Source organism: Lissotriton helveticus, chromosome 5_1 (assembly GCF_964261635.1).
Source record: "Lissotriton helveticus chromosome 5_1, aLisHel1.1, whole genome shotgun sequence".
NCBI classification, from domain to species: Eukaryota; Metazoa; Chordata; class Amphibia; order Caudata; family Salamandridae; genus Lissotriton; species Lissotriton helveticus.
In genome coordinates, this window is record NC_136065.1 from 1,562,912,193 (window position 1) to 1,562,922,391 (window position 10,199).

Consider the following 10,199-nt stretch of genomic DNA (forward strand, 5'->3'; position numbering starts at 1 on the left):
GCCTGGCAGTTCTGGCTGGACTGTTCCCATTGGGTGCAGGGTCAAGACTGATTTGCATATGGCTAGGTCCAAACTGGAATGGCATGGTGAGCACAAAAAAAATGATGGCGTTAGGCCCAGAGCTCTGTACTGGGGTGAATGTATGACATTGTTCTGCATTCTGTCCATCAATTGTTCTTTTTGTATCTGACCACTCGTGGTGGGCTGAACCAATTTCACTTGGGTGGGAACTGTCACACGGGTCTGCTTGAGACCATTCAAAATGATAATCAGCACCTGACCCTTGTTACTGACACTAGAGAGCTTGACCCCAGAAGGATGGAAACACCTGGGAGAGGAGGATTAGGACACAAGGCACAGTAGCTCTGTAAAGTGATTGTACCTATAGCCTATTCTGTGAAGCAGTAAGTTTTACATTTGTGTAAAGTTATTTTTCATAAGCAAAGTAAAGCTATGGGTTAGATGATCAGTTACTGCTTTGCAGGCCAATAGATGACTTCTGAGTTTACATACCATCATACTACCTCACTGAGAAGCCTGCAACTGCTTGCCATTGCTACAACTGAGAGTGAAGTGTTAAAGAGATTGTACATAGCCCAATATGCACAGCCAAAGGTTCAGTGTACCCCTTTACATCAGAGGTAAATTACCACAAGCCTCAGGCCCAGTAGCCCCTGCTTGCCCAGTGGCCACCCAAACTGGGTCTAACACAAGACACACTAAAAAGATGAAACCAAGAACTCTGTCAATCCAAAGAACTTCTATTTATTGACCACCAATGTAGTTTTATTGGTAAAGATGGTTTAGAAAAAAACTTTATTCATCATTGCAACAACAGCATGATCAATCCTTTGTATCCATAACTACTTTGTCATATATGTATACATTATACCTCTCATTTCAATATGATCATTAGGCTTGTCCAAATCCTGGAGAATTCAGTACCCAAAGTCCATGTTTGTTTTAAATTCTTCATAGGATATTGAAAGGGGGAGACGCAACACATTTCCACAGGTGTTTGCCTCTGGAAACATAGACATTTCGACTTGGCCATCGCATGCATGCAGAAAATCTTTTGATGGTTGAGGATTAAAGCCAAGTGTAGGAACTGTGTTAGCGCCAGTCACAAAACACAGAATGTCCTTTAATTTGGCTTTACATGAAAGCTCTAAAAGAAAAAAGAAATATGAGTCAAACTAGTAAAATTGTGATTACTGCAACAATTGTGATTTTTTTTAATTTCATCTCCTAAATGAATACTTCAGTAATGGTTGATAAGTGAATAATGACACCCCTGCTGATTTGGTGTGCTTCATTTGACAAAAAACTAATCAAATCAAGATTATCTGTTGTTAATAACACATAACACTTTGAGATCCGGTGTGAGAGTATGTTGCCATTTCTACAATCCTGCTCGCCTTACTCTCCCTTCCCATTGTTCAACATGGAGTAAGCATAGATATTCCATGGTGCTAGACCTGCATCTGACACTCTCTCTGAGTCTTCAAACACACACACCACTGTTTATACAAACAATGCCGACAAGCCAATAACCTTATCTTAAAGGCTTGGGGCTGGAGGTAGCTGCAATCTCTCCTGTCAGAGACCCACACAGCAGACCCAATCATGCTCTATATATCGATTTGTAGTACTTTTCCTTGATGCAGTACATGAAGCATCATTCTAATGGGGTAGCTAACATTTTACTGACAGGACACTACAATTAAGCTTGAACAACATTAATAATAGACATATTGTGCAAACTGAAGATTGAAATAAAGCAAGCATAGACTTTATAATTATGGATGCATTATCCTTTTGTTCTTATTATAGATTTTACTCTGTGCAAATAAAACGGGTTGGCATGTAACTTCCTAACTCTTTTTCTCTACAGTATCTTTCGGAAGTCTTTGACACCATGTTTGCCATAATAGGCTGGTTTAAATTATAGTTTCAACAGATGTGACTCATCAATAGTTGAGCTATGATATAATGAAACAATTTCACTTGCCTTCACAATCTTGGAGGTAATCTCTCCAGTAACCAATGATGTGTTCTTCTGTAACCGGTTACTGCCAGATGAACTGAATTTAATGTTAAACATTCCATTTATATCAGTGGTGATTTTGTGTTCCATCCAAATGAATGCCTCTTCAAAAAGTTGTTCATGAATTTCCATGGCCTGAAGTACTCCCAGAGTTTTTAACTCCTCCTTTAATCTGCAATAAAGAATAAATAATACCTAATCATAAATAGTCAAACTATTGGTCAAATTATAATGTAAAAGTTATTATAAAGTTAATTTATGTCTATGACACATCTAAAGGTCCTTCAGTGCCCTATGTTCAAGCTGTTCGTAAAAAGTTCAATCTAAATAGAAATATTTGAAGCTAGGTGTTAGAGACCACTGACAAAGGCAAATTCTCTTTCTCCTGTGGTCTTGTGATGATTTCCTAGCAGCAAGGTAGCATACGACCTGCAGCTTTTCTGAAAAAAGTAACCAAACCCAGCATGCACATTATTAGAGGACAAACTGTTGATTTTCTGAGCTTTTTGGCAGCCAATTTTCGACTTCAAACTGTGGACCCTTTGGATTGTGTGAATGGGACCTTAGAGACTGTGCTTGGACTTTTAACAAGGCATGGCCAACCCTGCATAATAAATTGTTATTTTATGCATTAGATGAAAAGACCACCTGGATTTTAGTCATAAATGTTGAATCATCTGATATTGATTCAGTATTTTTGAAGAGACACCTACAATACACTCCTTCAAAATATCAAATTTGTATGGCATCACAACCCCATTTTAGGAACTTTTCCAGACTGTTTTAATCCCTGGCCTTCGTTCTGCTGACAAGTGATAGTTAGTCACCCTGTCTACTGCTGGAAGGGGGGACAAGTAGAAAATACCTCAGCTGCAGGCTGCCTATGTTCGACCCTGGTAAGATGGCGCCTTGTGGCTGAGTAATGTAGAGGGCTCTCTGAGGCATTCTGCAGGGGAGAACCTGTTGCTCATTAGAGGCGCTTGGTGGTCAGATATTTAGCATGGCTGGGATCAGCAGTGACCCGAATTGGCTGAACAAAGATATTGTGATGAGGCAAGACAGCATGATGCAGTGATTACCCTGAATTAAATCTACAAATTCATGCCTGCCTGATGCTCCCCTGTAAACAGAACGTACACATTTTATTGGAGACATGAGATTCTGGTGCTAGAGCAAAAGCTTCTCCTTAAACAGAAGCGCAGACTGGGGTCCGTTTTGTACACTGAACTCCCTGAGATTGCTGGACCGACAGAGGATAGCTAATCAGTGGAGAGTTAACACACCTGCATTCGAATATAGAACCTCTTGCCACCTAATAAGGCAATTAAGGAGCTAAAATTCACAAGGCCCCTGGTACCAACTGCATTACAAGTGATTTCTTTAAGACACAACCAGTGGTGTTGGTACCAGACTTCACAACCATATTTAATAGTATCCCGCAAAAAAGCAAACTTTCAAAAACAATGAGTGAAGCCCTAATTACAGTAACACCTAAACCAAAGAAATCTCACCAGCTCTGCTTCCTATAGACCGACACCCTTGTTAAATCTTGATGTTAAATTTTGCTCTGGAATTCCAGCAGTAAAGCTGAATAGCTCTGTTTCACAGCCCAGTCAGGATTTGTCTAATTAAGACAGACATATGATAACAGCTGGTGGAAAAGGTCAACATAAATAAGATCCTGGTCATATAGTGGCCTTGGACACAAGAAATCTTTCGACTGGGTGGACTGGTTCTTCCTCATGAGGACTATAGAGAGGTTTGGTCCCAGATTTATAGCATTGGTTTGGCTGAATTACAATAATCCTATGTCTCACATCCTAGTGAATTGCAGATGAAAGAGAGGGTACCAATGGGTCGAGACAAGGAAGGGCTACCCACTCTCCCTGCTTCTTTATGCTCTTAGCATAGAACCCTGTGAAGCACATTAGAGCCGACACGGAGGTCGGAAGCATAACCTTTGGGCAGGAGATTCATAAAGCATTCTTGTTCACTGATGATGTCCTCTAATCATTTACTGATCCCTCAAGATTTTTCCATTGCATTCAACAACTTCTTACTCGCTTTGAGGGAGTATACAACTTCATTGTAAACACAGCAAAGTCAAGAATTTTCAGCCTTACACTATCTTGGGGCAAGGTTGAGGAACTAGCACTAAACACCCAGTACCAATGTAAAATACGCTTTGGGAAACAAGAACGGACTTTGGGACCTTTAAAAAAGCAGTGTCGAAAACCATCAAATTGGTCTCCTCACTTGAGGACAGAGCCACCCTAACCAAGAGAGCGCACGGATGGGTTGTGCTTGAAGGGTACAGAACCACAAAGCCACAAGAATACCTATCAACGGGCCTTACACAAAAAACAAGTTTCTAAACATGCGCTTGGGCAATATACCCATAGCACGTCATCAGGCACCATGGAAAAGGCCAAATCCATCAAACGCCTGTCGCCTTTGTCAATCTGCGAAGGAGGATCTTGTACACATCATTTGTATCTGCAAAGCACTTATGGGTATAAGGCGCTCCATGCTTCGGCCTCTATGGAACCAGAAGGGTGTAAAAACCTGCAGGCAAGCAGAGATGCTTTGCTTTAACCCCGAAGAGACACAGCTAAACTGCAGAACAGTCAAATACTTTGATTTAGTGGCAAAAAAACTAAATGAAACTACACTTGGGCGGGACAGCCCCACCGCACCAGGAGAATAGTAGACTTCTTTAATGGCCCAGAACCTATAAAGATCCATAAGCAATTAAGCCACAGCAATTAGAATAAAATATGAAACCACTCACAAAAAATAACAGAAAAGACAGTTGGGTGATAATATGGCCTTACAATCAAAAGAACAACAATTATCAAGGCCAAGACTAATAGGAAGACTTATTAACTTACTATGGACCCCCTGTGATTTTACCAATGAGCAATACCTTTTTGTTAACCCTCTTTTTAAATAGTCAAATGACTTTTTATTTATTGTGTAATAATTGTGAGTTTTTATTAACTGTACAATAAACAAACAAAAAAAAACAAAAAAAAATTCCAGTACCAATGCACAAATAAGGCAGGCACATACCTGGGTGTTATATTAACTCCTAAGATTTAGGACCTTTACAAAGCTAACTTTCCACCGCTTCTTCAGGTTATATGAGAGGACTGTCTGAGGTGGTCCTCTCTTTACCTATCTTCATTGTGGAGGCTCAATTCCATTAAGATAAACTTAGTTCCTCTAGTTCTCTATCTTTTCCAGGCACTTGCTATAATGGTCTGTAGGAAACTGTTGGCCTCCCTTAATCAGTTGAACAGTTGTTTCATTGGGCAGGCAGAAAGGACTACACTCTCCGATAAACATACATAAATATACATGACTGCCGAACCATGGGGGTTGACTTGCCCTACCCGGACTTGCCCTTATACTACAGGGTAGCCCAAATGAGGCTGATAGTAAACTGGTTGCTCTGAGAAACAGAGATGCAGAGAAGCATTGGCCACATATGGAAAGGGTGGTGATAGGATGCTACATTTGGGACCTGCTCTGGAAGTCAAAATCTGATCAACCCTTGAATGCATACTTAGGCACCCCCATAAAGGCAACTTTCACAGTCTAGACATGGTTATTAAGAAATCTGCATTGACAACATTCCCCTCTCCATCCACACCATTGATTTGAATACATCATTTAAACCTGCAATAGAACCAGGTCCCTTTAATAACCGGTTGGAGGGAGGGGCTTCCAAACTATCTGTTATGTTTCAGGGGAAAGAGATACTCCTACTGTTGGAGCCTGCAATAGTACATTTCTTATAAATGTATAAGAAATTTTTAGATACACTCAATGATCTAATTGGTCTCTCCAACCCTGAACAAATAAGCAGCTTCCAGAGATTTAAAGATCTCCTTTCAGTTGAGATGTTTGTGCAGGAGGGCCTAGAGTTAGGATCACCTTTCTAAATAATATGCTACTGACTTCGGTCCCAACACATACTCTGCATCTGCAAGAATTTTAAGATACCATTGAGGGCCTTAGTTAGATGGTAATGCACCGGTCTACGCAATGGCGCAATTCCCAAACAATCTTGCACACGCTAGCAGGAAGGAAAGCTCATTATAAGGTGATATTTGATTAAGATCTATATCCTACTAAGTTTAAAAAATAGGGCAACACTCTTTGTGGGGAGTTTGTGAATTATTATGAGGCTTTAAACACATATGGTGGGAAACTTCTCATGTCCCCCCTTTCTGGAAATCATTACAGAATTTAAAGTGATACTTGGATAGACCAGGTTTTGCTTTGTTGGAACTATGCTGTAACTTGTTAAAATATCAAACAGTTGCTGATCAATTGAACATGTGGAATTGTTTGGGGACAGATAAAACAACACTGGCGGTGGATCGGTATGAAGTGGACCCTCCACCAGTGTTAATGTGACATCTCGGACTATTCGGACAACCATGAGACTGCTCAATGTCCTGGTGAATACATTTAAAAACATTGAGGTAATGTGTGGCCTGCTGATCAAGTTTTTATTCACAGGGCTGCCATTACTTTTCTATCCCATACACATGCAAGCCCTGAATCTGTTACATTCTTAGAACTCCTTTTGGTCTGCCAAGACTTGAATATGAGAAGTCCAGTATCTCTGATGCGCTGCTGTTTATGCTGATGCTCATTGTGACTATGAAGGGAAGGTAGTTGTTGCATAATTTTTAGTGCAATTTCTATTTGGGAAAGTTGGGGAGGTGGGAAGGCCTTTGGTTTTTATTTCTTCCTATTTGTTTTCTCTATTTTGATTTGTGTTGCGTGGGATGAACCTATAGGATTGTTGGGATTCCTGTAATTTTTGTTAGCCTTCTATTTATGCCCCCTGGAGGAAGGACTGCACAAGTTGTATTGTAAAATGCCAATAAAAACTGAAACAAAGTAAATTTAAAATATATTTGAGAACCACGATGTGCATGATTTCACAATCTGTCGTTGGGACACTTGTGACAGTGTGAATATGTATGATGCCATTAGGATGGATAATGATTTACAGTAATTACTTTTTAAAAATGGACATACATGTATTGCAAAGTCAAAATGATATTGTTTTATAATGCATATGCATATAAATATCACCGTACCTAACTAGTGAAGGAACAGTCCTCCCCACAATGTACCAATTGATATCTTCCAATAGTTCTTTTTTGTCATTCAGAGATTTTAATGGACGGAAGCAACCTGCTACACTTCAATCCTTGAAGAGTTTCAAGAGACGAAGCATCCTCAATCTTTGGAAAAATTAAGATAGTGATATTTTGATTAAATAGTAACAAAACACCTTTTCACTGTAACAAAAAAACTAGTAACTAAACCGTAACGATGCAGAATAATTTGTCTTGGCCATCTGCTAAATAAACATATTTGTTCAGTAAGTTTAATGTTTATAAAAGTTTAACAGTCAATGGACTAAAACAGTATCAACTGCTACTGTAGTTAATGCTACTGTATTTTTACACTAGCTACACTCTCTCGCTAAATGGAACACCAACTGGGAAAGAGTGCGAGAAAATTAGACAAAGATGACTAGCACAATGGCCTAATGTACCTGAAAGTGTTTGGCAGTAGGTTTTCTGTTAGTACAATTGCAAAATTCCACACTGAGTGTATTAATACAGAATACAGATATTTAGGTCCTCTCCTATATCACATTGTTTGCAGAAACTTGGTCTATTATGTTATTAGTCAGTTCTGAAAACTGTAGCAATTCCAGGGAAGTCTCATGGGGCAACTGCAAGTGGTAGTTGGTATGACTCTAGTTATGTGCCTGAAACTTTGTCTTCTTGTAATGTGAAGACTCTGACATACCAAGAACATATCACATACTTTTGATTTGGTGGTATCGCCAAGAAATATAGATCAACATTGGGTTAACAGTAGGACGTTCTTGATTGATCACTGATGCAAGAATGTGGATTTGTGTATGGCAGTTGAGAGAGTAGCAAGTACGTAGAGGTTGCTCTGGAAACTTTAAACAAGTGTGGAGGCCCGGGAATAGACATTAAGTATTGACCCAATTCCATATCAAATAGATGAGTGTCATTTCTTTTCATATTCGTTTATAGTACGTATGGCAATTATACATAAATCCCAGATCCATAAATAACTAGTAACCACAAAATTAAACGCAAAGGATTTGCATGTTTTTGACTAATAGACCCTCAACTAAGTGAAAACAAAATAATAAAAACTGATAAAGATTCATCAGCACAATTGTTTAGTATCTATTGCTTACCTCTTGCAACATGTCTCGTGTATCCGGATCTACCACATCTACCAAACTGCAATTCACATTTTTTGAATGAGAAACTAAAGCCTTCGCCTTCGCACACGGGGCTTAATCACTGTACTTGGGACATAGTCTCTGTACTCGGTGCAGAATCTCCACATTGCAGTTCAAGACTCCGCACTCTCAAGAGTAACTTTATTAATCAGGACCCCATTATATTTTTGAGAGACCAAGATTTTTAGACGGATGACCTGATTACGAGTTTACCTGTTACTTTAGGCACCTGATAAATAATTTTACCATAGTGTACATTAAATATTGGTTGTAATAAATAACACTTATTGCTAGTTTGTGGAGAATAGCATGCAGCTCTTGGTGTTTAAAGCACCAAAATCCGCATGATACAGTAAATACCCTGTTTTTCTCTCCCATTATCTTTCGACAGGTTTTGCATGCCAAAATATAACGACGCTTGAGTTTTTTTTATATTCAGTAATGATCAAATGCAAGATCCCGAAGAAAGACAGCTCCACCCGCCCCACTCGCCAGCATCCACAAAAGCTCCCTCCGCATGACAACCACTGACTCGGACGATGCCTCGCCCCATTGGAACACATCCACTTCCAGACCAACCCCAGAACAAACCTCCGTAGAACCTTCGCCTACAGACTGCCTGGCCCCATTCTCCATTCACTAATGTCATTGCTGACCCCATCACATCCCACACACTCACCTCCACAGACTACATACTACTTGGAGAACTAAACTTCCACCTGAATAACCACCACAACCCCAACACCACCGCCCCCCTAGAGAACCTCAGCAACATAGGACTGAAGCATCTTATCTCTCCCCCCACTCACAACAGGACACACACTCCTGTCTTCGCAGGAGGAATAGCATCTTCCTCTGTCACATCATGGAACTGATCTGGGCTGACCACCATTGCATCCACTTTTCCTTTAGAAAACGCACCACACACAAGCACATGTGTCGCCTCCCATGCAGAATCTGGAACAAAGTCTCAGAAGAACACATCACCTCCGCCTTCACCTGCACTCCATTCCTAACTGCGAACAGATGCCAACGCTGTGGCAAGCAACCTCCACCAATGGATCGACAACTGAACCAACACACTTTCTCCCCTCCAGAAGACTACAAGACAATACAACAAAAAAGCAAACTGGTTCACCACAGCACTCCAAGAATCCAAGCACGCCTGCTGATGACTGGAAAATACATGGAGAAACAGCAAAACTCTGGAAACACGCACACCTAAAAAAACCAGCCACCACGGCATACCGCCAACTCACCGATATGAATGTCAGCAGCCCTACATGCCAAGAACAGATGCATACTGTTAAGTAGCATATTCCGTTCGAGGCATCTGGGCTGCTGAATTCATATCTGTGCATAGACTGTACAGCAGTATCTCCTCTAGCGGTGGCTACCTGTGCCAGCTGCAGCAGTTTGAAAAAGAGTTTTGAGGACAGCCTGGCCTACAGCAGCTTGCTGTTTTGCTTGCACGTCTACACAGTAGTGTTTTGTGAAAGTGTGTATGGTGGTCCATGTGGCTGCCTTACAGATGTCGGTACAAAAGGGGGTGGTGATGGACGGAGCATCTGAACCAATCAAACACTCACACCCAGTCAAAAGATCTGGGTTTGATCCATCACCGTTCTTTAGCCCACTCTGCCACCCCAGTTCAGACATGGCTATATGCAAATCAGTCTGACCCTGTGCCTCATGGGAACAGTCCAGCCCGAACTGCCAAGCCATGCCTTCCCTGGACCGGAAACAAGCTTCCGAGGACCGGTTTCTGGCATTCCAGCCCTCTTCAGCCCGGCTTGCTTGAATCCAGTGGCAAAGTGAGCAAGGGACTCACGT

General features: G+C 40.9%; 1 pseudogene; it reads right to left on the bottom strand.

The window, feature by feature from the left end:
• Nucleotides 1-2,003: 2,003 nt before the first annotated feature.
• On the bottom strand, nucleotides 2,004-8,330 carry LOC144753701 (G2/M phase-specific E3 ubiquitin-protein ligase-like; annotated as a pseudogene).
• Between the last annotated feature and the right edge of the window lie 1,869 nt (nucleotides 8,331-10,199).